The sequence below is a fragment of the Coregonus clupeaformis genome, unplaced genomic scaffold (assembly GCF_020615455.1).
Source record: "Coregonus clupeaformis isolate EN_2021a unplaced genomic scaffold, ASM2061545v1 scaf0330, whole genome shotgun sequence".
In the NCBI taxonomy this organism is placed as follows: Eukaryota; Metazoa; Chordata; class Actinopteri; order Salmoniformes; family Salmonidae; genus Coregonus; species Coregonus clupeaformis.
Window position 1 is genome coordinate 151,101 of NW_025533785.1, and position 20,403 is coordinate 171,503.

The following is a 20,403-nucleotide window of genomic DNA, read 5'->3' on the forward strand; positions in this document are numbered from 1 at the left end:
AAGGGTAGGCCTATTGTATTTCTACAGCAAAAAACTAAAACAAATGTAATCCTTTATATTATACACAGATGCTGAAGGCTCTGCGCGTCTCTGCCGAAAGGATCAGAGTTCATTTCAAGAGGAACACCTAGCCTATTTCTGCTTGTCGAATGCCTTCATTTGAACACTTACGCAGTTATTATATCGTTACAATGTGGCGGAAGGAGGCGTTAATTAGCTATTTTTGTACATTTAGCCTACATTACAGTGATCTCTGCTGTCCTGTACATGGAAAGAAAAAAACTGGCAATATAGGAGGCGGGCTTAAAAGAACGAGAGGGGAGGGATTTGGCTGCTGTGCGTCGGGGCCCGTTTACTAGCTGTTCGTTCATTCCCCAATGAGTCCAATGAGCTGGGCAGAAATGGCTGGGTTGACAGGCACGCCTCTTCAAGGTCGCGCCGCCTTTTTATGACTGACTTTTATTTCTTCTATTTTTTACCGCAAACCAAATCTGGATGTAAAACGTCACATGTTGTTTTTTCTCTCCAGCGCAGACACGGTGGTGTTATTTGGTGCTTAGCTGTTGCGGAAGGCAGACAGGGGATACCGGTGTCGGGTAATGGAATAAGTAAAGCGGTTTACACTAGTATTTTTCTGTGCTTTGGAAAATAGGACAAAACAACTTCTCTAAAAGTAAGTGAAGGGTGCACATCAGAATGGCGAGTCCTCCAACGAATGGAGGACACTTGTTTGTCTAATGTGACCAATAACAGTAATACAATTAAGAAATGTGGATATCTAAAAAAACAGAAGCATGGACACAGACGTTTTTTCGTGTTGAGAGAACCCAGCGAGAGCTTTCCTGCCCGGCTGGAATACTACGAGAGCGAGAAGAAGTGGAAAAATAAGTCTGCTGCTAAAGGGTGATACTGCTGGACTCCTGTCTTTGCATAAACAAGCGAGCGGACTCCAAGCACAAACACCTAATCGCCTTTTACACCAAGGACGAATACTTTGCAGTGGCAGCCGAAAACGAGAGGAACGAGAGCTGGTTTCGAGTGTTGTCGGATTTGATCAAAGTCTATGACAGCCCCACGTCTAATTCCACTACCTCTCTTTTCAGTTTCGAGGAGGCGAATTACGGTGTGATCACGCTGACAACTGCCTTTTACAAGGAGGTATGGCAAGTGAATTTGAAATCCAGAGGACTGGGTCAAACAAAACATTTGACAGGGGTGTTTAGGCTGTGTTTATCCAGTCGGACTATCAGCTTCGTGAAACTGAACTCCGGAGGTTGCGGCTGTCAGTTTACAGCTCATGAATATCCGGAGATGTGGCCCACTCCGACAGCTTTTTTTCATCGAGGTTGGTAGGTCGTCTGTCACTGGTCCCGGCGGGCTCTGGATGCAGGCGGACGACTCTGTGGTTGCGCAAAACATTCACGAGACCGTCCTGGAGGCGATGAAAGCCATGAAAGAGCTGTCAGAATTCCAGACCGCGCAGCAAGAGTCAGTCGACTCGCACGAACCCCCATTTCTGTGCCCACACGACGCAACTTGAACAATCTGCCCCCCAAGTCAGACAGGGTTGTTGAGGGGTCGAGAACCAATAGCATAGTGGCCACATCCCCAATGAGCAAGTCCTGTCGGATAAGGACAGCCAGTGAGGGGGGATGGCAGCCTGGTCAGGCCAGTGTCTATGTCACTATCTATGAGCGGGAGCCCCACCAGTCCCCTCTCCAGCCGGAACCCCCTGAGCCGGTCCAAGGCGTCTCTCCAGCGGGCGCACCTGCCGGATGCTGGAGTCCAGCCTCCCAGCACAGCCGCTCCATGCCCGTCTCCAACTCCCTCCCTCAGTCTGCAGTTCCATCAGCCTCTCCCCCACGAGTGGGACCCTCCCCACCCCCTGGTGTGGTCCACCGACCCTTCAGCTGCAGTGCCTCTATCTCCAGGCTCCCTCAGCGGCGCAAGCTTCTACTATGCGATGAGTACAGCTCCAGCCCAGGCGACACCTCCAGGCTCCTACCCTCACCAGGAGTGACACCCACGACTCCCTCTCCCGCACTCCCCCCTCCCGGGAGGCCAGCGGCCTGTGTGGCTACGTGATTATGGACAAGACGAATGGCCGCCGGGAGGAGGGGCCTGGCATCGGAGAGGCGTACAGGAAGAGGACATATTCCCTCACCACACCGCGCCAACAGAGGTTCCCGCCCAGCTGTCCTCTGCCTCGTTGGATGGGTACACCCCTAATGCGGGCTGCCCACCACACCAACAGCGGGCACCACTCCAGGCACAGCTCCATCTCCGCCTCCCGAAGGTGTCCTGCCCGAAGGCTACGGAGATGTGGAGATCGGGTCCCTGATGGAATCCAATGTAACCTAGGAGGTGGCGATGGCTATATGCCTATGATGGCGGGGGTGGCAGCGCGCCCAGGGGCAACCACAGCAAGGCAGACACTTACATGCCCATGGGCCCCATTGTGTCTCGGCTCCCAAGCAGATCATCAACCCCTGGGCCCAAAACCAACAGGCCGGGGCGGCTACCGGACCAACTCTCCCAGCCGGAGGCTCCTTGGAGGAAAGCGGCTACATGAGGATGTGGTGCGGCTCCAAGTCATCCATTGAAAGCCCCGGCAGCCGCTCAACCCTTGAACATGTCCCCTCGCAACTCCGCCTACACCACCTCCCAGACCCCCGGACTACTTCCTGGACCAGCTTCTGGGTGGTGAGCCTTCCATCACACCCATCTACTCGCCCAGACTCCCTGCCGCGCCCCACCAAACCCCACAAGGCCTCCAAGGAGGCGGGGGACAATGGTGACCAGTGCGTCTGGTGAGCCCCCCAGTCGCTGGGTGGGGGAGTCAGGCGACTACTACTCAGTGATGACCAATGCCCCGCTCAACTCCTCGGTGCCCTCGCCCATCAGACAGAGCCGGGGGACCGAGAGCCTGACAACCCACCGGGGAGGGTGGGGCGACCCAACCGGCTGTCTCTGGACAGCTTTGGGATCCTGCCCAGCATGAACAAGCACCTCTTGCCTGGGGAACCCAGGAGCCGGGGCGAGTATATCAACATAGACTTCAGTGAGGGCACCAACTACTCCCCGCCGTCAGCATCCAGCGAGAGCCAGGAGTGCGTTCTGGGCTCCAGCGGTGGAGCGGAGTCCCCTCTCTCGACTACATGAACCTGCACCGCGTCGTCTCGCACTCACCCAAGGCCGGAGACACCCCTGCCACCGGTTGGACCGCGGTCCCTGAGTCATCCCTGTGCCCTTGTCTGGATGGGGGGGGAGTGTGGCGTCTCAGATCGAAGAGGGATTCCAAGTGCCCCCAGAAAGGCAAGGATGAGTACACCGAGATGACGTTTGGACTTGGAATGGCCAACATGCCTTCCCAGTTCGTTCCTCAGACCTCATCAAGGTACAGTACACTCAGTACTCTAGCCATAATGTCAGTTGTAATGGCGTTATTCAGCAATATTCTTTGACTAGTTATAGACAAGCATCTCAAGCTATGAATAGGATTTAATAGATTCCCTTGGCATGGCAGGCACTTTATGTGGTGTTTGTAGGTGGACTGAGTTCATGATGAGGATTAAATATTTTCTATATCACATCTTTCTATGGCTGTTTTATAATAGACCGTGTATTGTAATACATATTAACTCTATGTTTATTATCTTCTATTATCTTCAGCCCCAGTGCCGAAGAAGAGGCTATCCCTGGGTGAGCAGGGCCTCCCGGGGGCATGGGGGTGTTCCTCTTGGCGCGCCACCCCGTGGACCCTGACAGGGCCGCCAAGGTGATCCGGGCCGACCCCCATGGGCGCAGGCGGCGCAGCTCGAAACCTTCTCCTCCCCGGTTACGTCACCCCTGTGTTCCCCTCGTTTGCCCTTGGGGATGCCAAGCGCCACAGCTCGGTGGAGAACTTGCCGGTGCGGACAGCGAGGGCTCGGGCGAGGCATGTGGCAGCCCCCATGAGTAGAGAGACCTCTGCAGGCTTCCAGAATGGACTGAACTACATCGCCCTGAACCTGATGGAGAACCGGGACAGGGACCTGGAGGGACCTTGTCGCAGAGACCTGACCACGGTCAGCATTAAGCCCGGCCAGCAGCTGCAGGAGGCCTCCATGGATTACACGTCGCACCGTATGTCTGTTTGGGGTTCAAGGAGGCGGCCACCACTGTCAAAGGTGAGTGATTCTGTTTGTGTGTGTTTAGTAGCTGGCTGGTTTTAGCTGCCCATTTCATGGCTGGTCAGAGTTTGTAAAGGTAGGGTTAGGGTTAAAAGTCTGCAGTGGTCATATACTTATGGCAATGGTGCTGAAAACAACTTTCACTGACTGTCCATACTTTATGGGAAGAAAACATGATGATAATTAAATCAACACATTTTTTTGACATAGGAGTAAATCATTTAAATGTTTGTTGACTGGCTGCCTTAGAGACTATACTTTGATTCTATGTTTGGGGTGAAAAACGTGTCCAGCTCTATGGTGAACATGGACATTTAGTTTATGGCTTCACTCATTTTATCCTGAAGGGTGCTGTCACTGTCCAGAACGATAAGGGGAGAACTGGCATTTATATTGCGAGAGGAAAATCTGAATGAAGGACTGGCAATGAGTTAAAAATGAATGTTATTTCAGTTAGTATAGTATAGGCCCCCTCCTAGTACTGTCCAGCTTGTTATTCTGCCATGTGTATTGCGATAGACGAGATAATGAAAAACACGTGAGGGGAAAAACATCTTTCGAAATGGACACGTTGAGATTATTTGCTGTGGCGCCCTTGGATTTCGACTGCACAAAATTAGATTGTTCTGTTTACCACCGAAGATGCGTAGGTTGTACATGAATTCAAAACGGGCCTGCAGCGTGACGAATGTTGGACTTTTGAAACCACTGAAGTAAACAAGTGGTGGGTGGGTGCGTAGGCACCATGACACTGCAGGATATAATGTTGCATCGTTGGCGTTATGCGCGTCCTTTTCCAAATATAAATTGCAGCAAAATAGATTTGGGGCACCAGCTGGTTTTTATAAAACAAGTGAGAAGTGTTTATTCTCTGTGGCATAGTAATTATATTAGAAAAAGGCACACGAGCGAATATGGTTGATCGAATTACACACTGAAATTACGCACAGTGCGCAGGCGGACTGTATGCATGAACAGTGAAGAACGAAGGGGTCGAAATAATGTCAATATAGATTAATATCGATATAATGGCTGAATCTTGGTTTGTTTACATTAAACCTACTTGATATTCTATTGACAAGCATGTTGATAGCAATTATCATTGCATTACACGTTTAATACATTGCGCAATGGCATCACCTTTAGGCTTGGCGGTATACGTATATACCGGGGTTTTGCAAATAGCCACAGGATGGATTTTCAATACTGTTTAAGCGATTATTTGAAATTTTGTAATAAATGTGAATATTTGTAGTTACTTTTTTAAAGTAAATACCTGCAGTCAACTTCTGCAATATCTTAGGAGATAAGAACATTGCATTCTTAAAGCTTATGGCAGTCGCGTGTCACGTGGTGTTTGTTTACAAGCACACAACAACGAGAGACTGGAGCCTTGTGAGTCAATCACTGTTGTGCAGCACGCGCCAGGTGATCTAATTACAGTATGGAATTCACAACTAAATGTTTGCTAGCTAGATATCTTATAACTATTAAGTTAACTGTCTAAAATCTGCTAAATGCTTTGCAGTTGTGCATTTGGTTATTAGCTAGTTAGCTATTTAGCTGAGTGGTTAGCTTCTTCTTCTTCTTCTGCCTGGATACATACACAACAAACTACTGAGGTACCTTATTGCTATTATAAACAGGTTACCAATGTAATTAGAGCAGTAAAAATACATGTTTTGTCATACCCGTGGTATGCGGTCTGATATACCATGGCTGTCAGCCAATCAGATCTAGGACCCAAACTCCGGTTTATAATGACTGTTAATATACTTCTACTATAATAACAATTTTCACGTTATTCATTCATAAATACTCATCTGCAGAGCTAGTATGCAAATCCTTCAGAGATCTGTTTAGGAAAGTGCTGTGAGAATGCTGTACTCAAAGTAGGGATCCAGCCTAACCAAGCTAGAACATCTTGTCAGTGTTTTTATGACACGTCAGCCCTAGGCAGTTCCTTATGCACTGCCTGTTCCTCATGCCTCAGTCAGAAAGCAGGCAATAAAATGTGATGCAGCCCCAAGCAGCATCACTAAATCATCCAAGGCATGTAGTCCGTGTAGCTCAGTTGGTAGAGCATGGCGTTTGCTGCGCCAGGGTTGTGGGTTCGTTTCCAGGGGGGGACCAGTATGAAACCCCCCAAAAAAATTAAGTCGCTATGGATAAAGCGTCTGCTAAATACAAAAAAAATAAATAATCACAGGTCCAGGTGTCAGTATTCTGGCCCAGAATGGTCCCTGTGGCGGCTATAAACAAAGCAATGTTCCAGTCTCATGGGCAAGGCACACGGATTCACAGTGTTTTGGCAGTCATTCACTCATTGTTCCTTGTAAACATTGAGGTGCAGGAGACTTGTTGACAGGTGGGGTTTTTAGTTGCCCTCTCCCTTGCACTGTTATCAAACACAATGACCCTGTGTGTGTGTGTGTGTGTGTGTGTGTGTGTGTGTGTGTGTGTGAAAGAGAGAAAGTGTGTGTGACTGTTTCTCTTGTGTGTGTGTGTGTGTGTGTGTGAGGCCTCATCCATGTGCGTGTCCCTTGGAGGCGGCATCCGCGCCAATGTCTTTCATGAATTTGGCTAGTCCTTAGTCACTCCACAGGTCAGAAAAACAAGTGAGTTTGTTGTTTACTAGACGTACAGGTAATGGCGGGTGTCGCTCGGAATTCCTCTCTGTGTTGCAAAGGCTGCTGGGGGAGTCGGGAGGGACGGATCAACTGAACACTATTGTGTTTTTGTTCCCTATTGACCCAGTGAGGGGCCTGATGGGGTGGTTTTGTGGCCCTTTTATTTTCCTCTGAGGCCCTGGGATGGGGCCCAAAATGTCAATGGTTACCTGTGTCAAACCTATTAGCTCTGATTTTATTTAAGTGATAATGCCAGAGAAGCCAGTGTTTGGAAGATATATTGGCACGGGTGTTGTTGCGTGCCAATATCAAATAAAATAAAATGTTATTTGTCACATGCGCGAATACAAAAGTGTAGACCTTACAGTGAAATGCTTACTTACAAGCCCTTAACCAACAATGCATTTTTAGAAAGAATACCCAAAAAATCACACAAAAATACAAAATAAAATAATACGAATTAATAGTAACAAATAATTAAAGAGCAGCAGTAAAAAGAACAATAGCGAGGCAATATAAAGTGGTACTGGTACGAGTCAATGTGCAGGGCTCCACGGTTAGGGGGTAATTGGGGGTAATATGTACATGTAGGTAGATTTATTAAAGTGACTATGCATAGATAATAAACAGAAGTAGCAGCAGTGTAAAAGAGGGGTGGAAGGGCAATGCAAATAGTCTGGGTAGCCATTTGATTAGATGTTCAGGAGTCTTATGGCTTGGGGGTAGAAGCTGTTTAGAAGCCTCCTGGACCTAGACTTGGCACTCCTGTAACGCTTGTCGTGCGGTAGCAGAGAGAAAAGTCTATGACTAGGGTGGCTGGACTCTTTGATCATTTTTGGGGGCCTTCCTCTGACACCGCCTGGTATAGAGGTCCTGGATGGCAGGGAAGCTTGGCCCCAGTGATGTACTGGGGCGCTCGCACTACCCTCTGTAGTGCCTTGCGGTCAGAGGCCGAGCAGTTGCCATACTAGGCAGTGCTGCAACCAGTCTGGATGCTCTCGATGGTGCAGCTGTGGAACCTTTTGAGGATCTGAGGACCCATGCCAAATCTTTTTCAGTCTTCTTAGGGGGAATAGGTTTTGTCGTGCCCTCTTCACGACTGTCTTGTTGTGCTTGGACCATGTTAGTTTTGTTGGTGATGTGGACACCAAGGAACTTGAAGCTCTCAACCTGCTCCCTACAGCCCCGCGATGAGAATGGGGCGTGCTCGGTCCTCTTCTTTTTCCTGTAGTCCCCAATCATCTCCTTTGTCTTGATCACATTGGAAGGTTTTTGTCCCTGGCACCACCACGGCTAGGTCTCTGCCTCCTCCCTATAGGCTGTCTCGTCGTTGTCGGTGATCAGGCCTACACTGTTGTGTCATCGCAAACTTAATGATGGTGTTAGGAGTCATGCCTGGCCATGCAGTCATGAGTGAACAGGGAATACAGGAGGGGACTGAGCCACGCACCCCTGAGGGGCCCCGTGTTCAGGATCAGCGTGGGCGGATATGTTGTTACCTACCCTTACCACCTGGGGGTGGCCCGTCAGGAAGTCCAGCATCCAGTTGCAGAGAGGTGTCGTTTCGTTCTATTGGTTCGGTTTCCAGGAGACATGACCCATTCGTTCAGTCTTTTTGTTCTGTATCTGTGGACCCAGTCGTTCGTTCTAAATGTATCCATTGCTGTACAGGCTGGCAACATTCTTATCCCTTGCTTGCTAGCTAGCCAACTACGGCTAACTTAGTCACGTCGAAAAAGTGCAGCCAGAATAACAGGAAAATAGACGCATTTGCATTTGTTTAAGCTGTTTTCTAGTGACATTTATTTGGATACACAATGAGCTAATGAGGCGAGATTTCGCCTGGCATAGAAAAATGTGCTCACTCATCAGGACACTGTTGTTCAGAGCTAACCAACAACACAGCTAGCACAATCACTTCAAACTGAAACTGGAAAGACGGCAAACTAGCTGCACTTGTTTCGCGTTTTACCTTTTTTCAATTGACATGTCTTTGTATATATCCCAAAGTTATGCAAGCTAATTCATGATTTCGACTGACTGAGGTTCGCTGCCTGCCTGTCTGTCTCATCCTGACACGTTCATTACTATGGGACAGCTGGAGATCGAATTTGAATATTGAAACAATGTTGCAAATGTCGGAGAGACAGACAGCAAGGTTTATAAAAATCTCTTCTGTTGAAAACTAAATTATATTCTAAAAGAAATGTGAGATAATGTCTAGATGCTTTTTATAGTGGAGATCAAGTTTATAAAGTGCCTGGCTGGGCTGATGAGACAGTGGATTGCGCAGTCAGATGGAACAGAGTAAATAGGCATGTTAAGGTCATAGATTTAGCCGGTGGTAACTTGTGGAATAGACACCGGCTGGAATGCTGTTTTAACCAATCAGCATTCAGGATTAGATCCACCCATTGTATAAATAACAAAATAAGGTATCTGTTTATTGTTGGTCTATCTGTGGTTGATTATTTTTTCTTGTTTGTGTGAGTAAGGGTGTGCATACAGTGCCTTCAGAAATTATTAATACCCCTGGAAGTATAAAAAATGTTGTTCAGCCTGATTTTTTTCTCTCACCCATCTACACAATACTCCCATAATAAAAAGTGAAAACATGTTTTTAGACATTTTTTGCTAATTTATTGAAAAAATGAAATACAGAAATATCTCATTTACGTAGGTATTTACACCCCTGAGTCAATACTTGTTAGAATCACCTTTGGCAGGAATTACAGCTGTGAGTCTTTCTGGGTGAGCTTTGCACACCTGTATTGTACAATATTAGCAATATTTATTTAATTAAATTTTTTATTTAAATGTGTGTGCTTTTTACCCCTTTTTCTCCCCAATTTCGTGATATCCAATTGGCAGTTAAAGTCTTGTCCCATCGCTGCAACTCCCGCATAGACTCGAGAGGCGAAGGGAGTTGCGTCCTCCGAAACACAACCCCGCCGAGCCGCACTGCTTCTTGACACACTGCTCGCTTAACCGGAAGCCAGCCGCACCAATGTGTCGGAGGAAACACCGTACAGCTGGCGACTGAAGTCAGCGTGCATGCGCCTGGCCGCCACAAGGAGTCGTTCGGCGCGATGGGACAAAGACATCCCAGCTGGCCAAACCCTCCCCTAACCCGGACGATGCTCGGACAATTATGCGCCCGCCTCATGGGTCTCCTGGTTCACGGCCGGCTGCGCCACAGCCCGGGATCGAACCCGAATCTGTAATGATGCCTCTGCACTGCGATGCAGTGCCTTAGACCGCTGCGCCCCTCGGGATGCCCCCCATTATTATTTTTAAAATTCTTCCAAGCTCTGTCAAGTTGGTTGTTGATCATAACTAGACAGCCATTTTAAATTCTTACCATAGATTCTCAAGACGATTTAAGTCAAAACTGTAACTAGGCCACTCAGGAACATTCAATGTCATCTTGGTAAGTAACTCCAGTGTATATTTGGCCTTGTGTTTTATGTTATTGTCCTGCTGAAAGGTGAATTTGTCTCCCAGTGTCTGTTGGAAAACAGACTGAACCAGGTTTTCCTTTAAGATATTGCCTGTGCTTAGCTCTATTCCGTTTATTTTTACCCTAACAAACTCCCTAGTCCTTGCCGATGAGAAGAATACCCACAACGTTATGGAGCCACCACCATTCTTGAAAATATGAGCGTGGTACTCTGGGATATGTTGTGTTGTATTTGCCCCAAACATAACGCTTTGTATTCAGGACATAAAGTTAATTTCTTTGCCAGATGTTTTTGCAGTTTTACTTTAAGATGCATATTTTGAAATATTTTGTATTCTGTGCAGGCATCCTTCTTTTCACTCTGTCATTTAGGTTAGTATTGTGGAGTAACTACAATGTTGTTGATCCATCTCGGTTTTCTCCTATCACAGCCATTAAACTCTGTAACTGTTTTAAGTCACCATTGGCCTCATGGTGAAATCCCTGAGCGGTTTCCTTCCTCTCCGGCAGGTTTGGAGGGGCTTGTATCTTTGTAGTGACTGGGTGTTGGAAGCATTGGGAAAACCTCCCTGGTCTTTGTGGTTCAATCTATGTTTGAAATTCACTGCTCGACTGAGGGACCTTACAATTATATGTATGTGTGGGGTACAGAGATGAGGTAGTCATTCAAAAATAATGTTAAACACTGTTTTACACAGAGTCCATGCAACTTATTATTTGACTTGTTATGCACATTTTGCGTAACAAAGAGGTTGAATACTTATTGTCTCAAGACATTTCAGCTTTTCATTTTTATTAATTTGTAAAAATGTCTAAAAACATAATTCCATTTTGACATTATTGGGTGTAGGCCAGTGACCCAAAATCTCAATTTAATCAATTTTAAATTCAGGCTGTAACACAACAAAATGTGGAAAAAAGTTAAGGGGTGTGGATACTTACTGAAGGCACTGTATGTGTGACTACTGCACGCTTCACTTATCAGAAGTAAGACAGGCAGAGAGAGATGGAGAGAACAAGAGAGAGGGAGAAGGAGTGGTGGTGGAGGGGGCAGAGCCGGATGCTTTTAAAAGCAACAAGCAAACCCGATCGTGAGGCCCCAAACAAGGTGTACAGCCTCGGAGGCAAATTGAGGCTGATCGGTTGTTTACAGAACAGTTTGTCCGACCAAACAACCATCACCGATAACGAACTGGAGGGGTCAAAGGCTCCAAGGTACACTATACAGTATATACAAAAGTATGTGGAGACCCCTTCAAATTAGTGGATTCGGCTATTGCTATTGTTGCTGAACGGTGTATAAAATCGGCCACACAGCCATGCAGTCTCCATAGACAAACAGTGGCATTAGAATGGCCTTACTGAAGAGCTCAGTGACTTTCAACGTGGCACTGTCATGGATGCCACCTTTCCAACAAGTCGTTCGTAAAATATATGCCCTGCTAGAGCTGCCCCGGTCAACTGTAAGTGCTGTTATTGTGAAGTGGAAATGTCTAGGAACAACAACATCTCAGCCGTGAAGTGGTAGGACACACAAGCTCACAGAACAGGACCACCGAGTGCTGAAGCACGTAGAGCATAAAAAAATTGTGTGTCCTCGATTGCAACACTCACTACCGAGTTCCAAACTGCCTCTGGAAGCAACGTCAGCAAGAGAACTGTTCGTTGGGAACTTTGTTAAATGGGTTTCCATGGCCAAGCTGGCCACGTAGCCTAAGATCACCATGCGCTATGCCGCGTTGGCTGGAGTAGTGTAAAGCTCGCGCCATTGGACTCTGGAGCAGTGGAATTGCGTTTTCTGGAGTGATGAATCACACTTCACAATCTGGCAGTCCGACGGACAAATCTGGGTTTGGCGGATGCCAGAGAACGCTACCTGCCAAGCGTGTGCCAACTGTAGAAGTTTGGTGGAGGAGGAATAATGGTCTGGGGCTGTTTTTCATGGTTTGAGCTAGGCCCCCTTTGTTCCAGTGAAGGGAAACCTTACGCTACACCATACAATGACATTCTAGACAATTCTGTGCTTCCTACTTTGTTGCAACAGTTTGGGAAGGCCCTTTCCTGTTTCAGCATGACAATGCCCCCGTGCACAAAGCGAGGTCCATACAGAAATGGTTTGTCGAGATCGTTGTGGAAGAACTTGCCTGCACAGAGCCCTGACCTCAACCCCATCGAACACCTTTGGGATGAATTGGAACGCCCGACTGCGAGCCAGGCCCCAGTGCCCGACCTCACTAATTCTCTCTTGTGGCTGAATGGAAGTCCCCGCAAAAATGTTCCAACATCTAGTGGAAAGCCTTCTCAGAAGAGTGGAGGCTGTTCTAGCAGCAAAGGGGGACCAACTCCATATTAATGGCCATGATTTTGGAATGAGATGTTCGGCGAGAAGGTGTCCACATTTTCGGTGACTTCTCGCTAGTCAGAGGCCTAATACAGTGTTTATGAAGTGTAATACAGTGTTTATCATTCAACTTCAAAGCCACACAATGAATGAGTGGGAGGAGAGGAAGAGACATGGCGGTTTTGCTAGGTACAAAGTACCAAGCCAGCTCCAGCCCCAGCCATCCCAGGTATTTAGTGCCTCCCCGGCACCATGTGCGTCCTGGAATGCCACCACGGAGTTGTTTTCAGACAAACTCCCAAACTCCGTCTTCTCTCTCCGTCACTGTCAATCAGTCAAAGGATTTGGGACTTGGCAGTGACATTGTTGACAGACAGATGTTTTGCGTGATTATCTAGACCGAAACTATTACAGACTACAAAGGGAAGCACAGCCGCGAGCTGCCCAGTGACACGAGCCTACCAAATGAGCTAAATCACTTCATGCTCACTTCGAGGCAAGCAACACTGAAGCATGCATGAGAGCATCAGCTGTTCCGGATGACTATGTGATCACGCTCTCTGTAGCCGATATGAGTAAGACTTTTAAGCAGGCCAGACGGATTACCAGGACACGTACTCCGAGCATGCGCTGACCAACTGGCAAGTGTCTTCACTGACATTTTCAACATGTCCCCTAACTGAGTCTGTATGCCAACATGTTTCAAGCGGACCACCATAGTCCCTGTGCCCAAGAACACTAAGATCACCTGCCTAAATGACTACCGACCCGTAGCACTCATGTCTGTAGCCATGAAGTGCTTTGAAAGGCTGGTCATGGCTCACATCAACACCATTATCCCAGAAACCCTAGACCCACTCCAATTTGCATACAGATCCACAGATGATGCAATCTCTATTGCACTCCACGCTGCCCTTTCCCACCTGGAAGAGAGGAACACCTACGTGAGAATGCTATTCATTGACTACAGCTCAGCGTTCAACACCATAGTGCCCTCAAAGCTCATTACTAAGCTAAGGACCCTGGGACCTAAACACCTCCTCTGCAACTGGATCTTGGACTTCCTGACGGGCCGTCCCCAGGTGGTAGGGTAGGTAACAGCACATCTGCCACGCTGATCCTCAGTCCCCTCCTGCACTCCCTGTTCACCCATGACTGGATGGCCAGGCCGCGACTCCAACACCATCATTAAGTTTGCAGGCGACACAGCAGTGGAAGGCCTGATCACCGACAATGATGAGACAGCCTATAGGGAGGGGTCAGAGACCTGGCCTTGTGGTGCCAGATAACAACCTCTCCCTCAATGTGATCAAGACAAAGGAGATGATTGTGGGCGACAGGTGAAAAAAAAGAGGACCGAGCACGCCCCCAATCTCATCGGCGTGCTGTAGTGGAACAGGTTTAGAGCTTCAGGTTCCTTGGTGTCCACATCACCAACAAACTATCATGGTTCAAACACACCAAGACAGTCGTGAAGAGTGCCACGACAAAGTCTATTCCCCCTCAGGAGACTGAAAAAGATTTGGCATGGGTCCTCAGATCCTCAAAAAGTTCTACAGCTGCACCATCGAGAGCATCCAGACTGGTTGCAGCACTCTTTGGCACTGCTCGGCCTCTGCGCAAGCACTCCAGAGGTAGTGCGTGCGTCCCAGTACATCACTGGGGCCAAGCTTCCTGCCATCCAGACACTCTATACCAGGCGGTGTCAGAGGAAGGCCCTAAAAATTGTCAAAGACTCCAGCCACCCCTAGTCATAACTTTTCTCTCTGCTACCGCAAGTGCAAGCGGTACCATAGCGCCAAGTCTAGGTAAAAGGCTTCTTAACAGCTTCTACCCCCAAGCCATAAGACTCCTGAACAGCTAGTCATGGCTACCCAGACTATTTGCATTGTCCCCCCACCCCACCCTACCCCCTCTTTACGCTGCTGCTACTCTCTGTTTATTATCTATGCATAGTGACTTTAACTCTACCCACGTGTACATATTAACTCAATTTCCTCGAACTAAGCTGTGCCCCGCCATTGACTCTGTACCGGTACCCACTGTATATAGACTCCCTACCTTTTAAATTTTTTTACTACTGCTCTTAAACATTTTTTTCTCAAAACGTCATTGTTGGTTAAGGGCTTGTAAGTAAGCATTTCACTGCAAGCTCTACAGCTGTTGTATTCAGTGCATGTGGCAAATAAAATTGGATTTAATTTGATTTGAAAGTTGGTTGCATAAATAGAGGTCACAGGGATGGTCACTGTGTTTGTTTACTTTCTGCCTCATCAGCAGGCCAGGGCATTGGGCACTCAACTCTGTTTACATCTCAGAGTGTGCTAATGCTAACCCTATCACAATTACCTGAGTGTGCTAACGTGAGCTAACCCACTTTACCTCCATAACTTGCTACATTTGAACACACTGTATATATATTTTCTGTTGTATTTTTGACTTTATGTTTTGTTTTACCCCTATATAACTCTGTTGTTTTTATCGCACTGCTTTGCTTTATCTTGGCCAGGTCGCAGTTGTAAATGAGAACTTGTTCTCAACCGGCCTACCTGGTTAAATAAAGGTGAAATAAATTAAAATAAAACCCCAACCATCCCCCATGACCTGAGGCAGGCAGAGGCTAGGTTTAGGGACGTCTCTGTCTCTTCCTCTCTGGGGGCTAATAGCCTTTTATCTGATCAGGTCTGTCTTCTTGTTTTTCATCCTCTCTCTCATTTGACATCACTCTCAGTGATTTGACGTCAGGTGTTTTGGCCTAATGGCCCGGCAGCAGCGAGGGTAACACCCAGAGTGTTTTTTTTGCAGCCACACACACACTCGGCCCTCCTTGAGAGGGGGATTGAGAGATCCTATGAGCGGCGCCCGGTGAAAACGGCAAACTCTTCTTGAGTGGTGGCAGATGGCTCTGCATCCGGGAGAAGGGGGGTAATGCACCTGCCGTGCACCCTATCTTCCCCTCAACCCCCACCTTTGCCCCCTCCTCCACCCCCACTACCTACACCTCGTTAGCGATGGACCACGAGCATGTAGCACAGACGTGTCTGTGTCCCAAATTGCACCCTATATGATACACTACTTTTTACCAGAGTGCAATGGGCCCTGGTCAAAAGAAGTGCACTACATAGGAATAGGGTGCCATTTGGGACGTAGTCACGAGCAGCCGTCACTGGTGAGCACTGAACAGTGTCTTGCACGCCAGTCAAGGCAGGCTAGCACCACCCACAACTATACACTAATGACTGCACACCATCTGCTGCCTCTGCTGCTGCTGCAGGAGCAGCCCAGGGGGCTAGTCTAATGTCCATCATCAACCCAGGGAGAGGGGAGGGGGACAGGGATGGGGGAGAGAGGTGGGGGGTGAAGCAATAGCCAGTAGCTCACACTCTAGCACAGCTCTCTCTTATATCCATCCTGTCCGTGACTGTGAATCCGAGCCGCAATTGTTCTTTATCTCCAGAGTACGTGTTGAATCGGATGTGATCAAAGATCATCATCGTCAGCATTTGTCAGTGCTGCTTTCGGTTTAGAACACGCAAATGCAGTAGAATAGTGGAACATCACGCCGCACGTAGCAGGCACGCCAGATGCAGATTATTTTAGCTCTGGGCCAGGTCCAGTGTGTGTGTGACGTGTTTTGTTTGTTCTTAGAAGAGCTGATCTGGTTTCACATGCATACACACACACTCTTCCCCTCCCCTCCCCACCCCACCACTTTTTATTTTCTCTCGCCCCGAGATCAGAAGTCAGGGAGCATGCTCAAGAAGATGAGATTATAGGAAGAGAATATTAGAGGCAGTTCGACCCTCCCTCTCTTCGCTTGTTTTCTCTTTCTCTCTCTGCTCCCGCTCTTTTCCGCTAGCCTATTTTCTCTCTTACTTTCCCGCTCTTTTCCTGTTCTCCCTTTCCTCTTTTGATGTAATTTTTTCTCCTTTTCTTGTAGTTCTTTTTTTTTTGCTTACTCCCTGCTACCGCTCTTTTCATGCTTGTCTCTCACTCACTCTGTTTAGTAGCACACACACAAACATCCCTCCCCCCTCCCAACACACGCACTGCTGTGTCAGAGTTTCAGTGGGGTGGCGTTGCAGTGCAGACGCTGTGACACGGTGAATAAACTAGGCCGGGATGTTCCCGGCTCCAGATAACCCACGCGGCAGGCGTCGCCAGCAGCGCTCCCCTATATGTTAGCCTCAGCAGCAGCAGCCAGGGTTAGAGTTAGAGATGAGATTCCACACTGTGTGTGGCTGGGATTAGACACTGCCGCCGTGTCCAGGTTGCTCGTTATGGAGGTGGGATGAAAGGGTGTGTGCATACACACTCTCAATCTCTGTCTGTCTCTCTCTCTCTGCCTTAGACTCACGTAAACACACACCATCTTCCTAAACCATTCACAAATTTGCTTCAGTTGTTAGCTGCTCTGCAGTTCAGTTTCGGCATTGTAAACTGCAAGAAGTCCACCATAGTGGCACGTGTATTATATGTGAATAAGCAGTCTATAGGGTGTACAATCACTGGACAGCAACATATCAGAGCCTTTGCAGTGAGGTACAAGGGCATCTGCCTCTGCCACAACCCCAACCGTGCCCTCTGTAATCAGGTTTGCAGGGCCACTCTCTCTCCTGCTCTGCTCTCTAAGCCCCCACCACCATCACCGCTGGCTGGGCCCCATTACTGGAAGACCCAGATGGCATGAGGAGCTCCACAGCTGGAGGTGCTTTATCCCCCTACTGCAGTACTCCTAACCCCCATCCTCCCTCCTCAGCCCCTACAAAGCGCTGCTGCTTGCTTGGCGTGAACCGTCCCAAACGCATCGCCCCGCTGAGCTAGCGACAACGACGTGTGTGTCCATTCTTTTTCAGGGAAGGGGGGAGATGGAATGAGAGAGCAATTCACTTCAGCTCATCTCACATGCGATGAGGTATGGGTGTGTCATGTGTGCACTGTTTTGCTCATTTAATCTTTTCCTCTCCTCTCTCTTTCCCCGTGATAGTGGAAGCAGTGACAAGTGACATGGCGTTTTCCCCTCTCTCTCTCTCTCTCTCTCTCCTCCCCCTCTCTACCCTGGCTAAATATAGTAAATAGGAGATAAATAAGTAATGAGGATGTTAACTAGACATGTTGCCTTGCTAAACGTCAGTCCCCTTAGTACCTACACTATACCCCCTTAGTGAGACCAGCCCAGAACCTCACCTCCCTGCCTCCGAGGGCACTGATCTGCACTGCGCTTCGGTCGTCATAGTCTCAATTCTCCACTCTCCGTGATGCGACTCGATCCCCTCTCGAGATTATGTAATTATTGCCGCTAAAGACAACCCCCAGGGTGGCTAGGCAAAAGCCAATGCTACAGAGGCTAGCGAGGCTAACATATCTCCCCCTCTGCATGTAATTGCAATAGGATTATGGCAGAGGATTAGGCCATCTGGCTAACAGTCAGGACTGTGGTTGGTCGAGCCACTAAGCGTGTGGTCTGGTGGCCAAGGCCCTTTATGGTTTAGCTAGCCTTGAACACCCTGTCTTCTATGTCTGAGACCTATTTGAATTGAAAGGTAGCTGAATTCTATAGTTGTTGGTCGGTATGCGTATGCAAATGTGTTTTATCTTCTGAGTGGAGAGAGGACATTTGGCTCTGTGTCTGACAGTGATGTGTGTTTTCATTGTGGCGTGTTGTTGTTTTTCCCATCAAGCGTACCTAGGAGGGATAGAGCCTCCACAGGGACAATACGTCTGAGTACTCTGTGTACTATGGTTGAGAACTGGAGCAGTTGGTGTGTGTGTGTGTGTGTGTGTGTGTGTGTGTGTGTGTGTGTGTGTGTGTGTGTGTGTGTGTGTGTGTGTGTGTGTGTGTGTGTGTGTGTGTGTGTGTGTGTGTGTGTGTGTGTGTGTGTGTGTGTGTGTGTGTGTGTGTGTGTGTGTGTGTGTGTGTGTGTGTGTGTGTGTGTGTGTGTGTGTGTGAGAGAGAGAGAGAGTCTAGCTTTTTTCCGACAGCTACATATGTAGGATCTTCATTTGAGCCAGTTTGCTACAGCAGGAGAATTATCCTGCAGCAACAGGAAATGTGGATTATAATTAATGGAAATGTTTTGTAGGGCTTGATACATTTCTTTGTTAGGGCCCTGACCCAGAGTCTGACATTTTAAAGTGGAAATTACAAACTTTAGAAGCCTTCTTAAACCTTGAATACAGTACAAGTTTGCATTTCCTGCCATGCAGGAAAATTCTCAGCAACAAAAGACTGATCAAATTAAGATCCTACATCTATAATTCGGAGTGTGTTGTTGTGACACACAAACAGGCTCAAAACTTTATTCTCTCCAACGATGGAATGAATGGTAACAGGAGGCTGTTTTACATATATATCTCTCTCCCAATGTTAGATACCAGCGTGGGTTTTTTGGTCTATAAGAGTTGTTTGTGGTAGCAGTGGAAACTAAGAACCCTAACTTGAGGTAGCTTGACTAACTAATCATAGGAAATCTACGAGATTTCTAAGCTAATTGCAGTTGGTACTGACTCAAAGCTCTATATGATACTTAACATGCTCTTCTCTCTTTCTCTCTCTCTTTCTTTCATTCTTTCTCTTTCTCCCCCCTCCCCCCAGACTGAACAGGACAGTGGACGATCCAAGCCCTCCTCATCCTTGCTCTGAGGTGGACAGTCATACATTGGGGTTGCCGTGACAACCTGCTGCTGTAAATGAACTCTGACAACCTGCTGCTGTAAATGAACTTGAGAAGTCAGGCTGTGCCTCATGTGACCCCCACCAACACCTCCCAACACCCCCCACCATGACTCTCCCTCACCCATGGACAGGAATCCTACACTGGTGCTGTCTAGAGACTGTACTAAAAGGAGACTGGGCCAGAGGCTCCTGTATGTGGGGGGCCTCTGTATGTGTCTAGAGGCTATATTTCTGGCTCTGTTTATTTGTTTTGAATTTTTTCCCTCTGGTTTTAGGTTTTGGCTCGTGGACTGTGAGTAGCCTGTCTGTTGACCCACAAGACAGGACATGTAAAGCAAACCCTGGTAAGGCACAGTACGTGTACTTACGCCCTCCTCAAAAAGATGAGTCAACAACCCCCACTCCCCCACACACACAGTACGCAGATATTATTTATTTGCTTACGTGAGTATGGATGGGTCGAAGTTTGTGTCTGTGTGTGTAAAAACAGAGACACCATGATCGTTTCAGTAACACATTCACTAACAAACCATTTTAAAATAATCCAATCCCTACCTCAGAAAGAGCAAGGCCGCATACTGAGTAATATATAGATATATTTAGATTGTATTTATTTTGGAATGTTTCATAAATACCAACCCAAAGCCTTACTCTCTCTACTGTGGTTGTATTTGTACGTGCACAACAAAGAAAATCTGATTTATTCTACTGATATTAAAGTATTTTTCTTAATTCTAATTTATTTCATTTTAGTATGCTAACTTTATCATGCTATATGATATTGTGAGGATAATAATATGATACAATTTCAGAGGATTTATTACTAGTTCCAGTTATGAGGTGAGAAATGCATACATTAATGTAGGAAGAACGCAAATATGTTGGTCTGTGTACACATAAGAGATACATGGAATTTTACTTCCTAGTAGTAGTCAGAACCTCAACTAACCCAGGCATTTACTGTATATGCAATACATTACCCATAATCCCTAGCTGTAACCTGATTACATGGTAGAACATCTCGATGATATAGTTATGGGGGTGAACCACAAGATTTTGGGTTCATGGGGATTGCCACCGTCACTGCTGCTGTAAGCACGAGGAGTACCTAGTGCCAGGGTCCT

General features: G+C 47.4%; 1 pseudogene; it reads left to right on the forward strand.

The window, feature by feature from the left end:
- The first annotated feature begins 696 nt into the window (after positions 1-696).
- Positions 697-19,352, forward strand: LOC121558841 (annotated as a pseudogene).
- Positions 19,353-20,403: the final 1,051 nt, after the last annotated feature.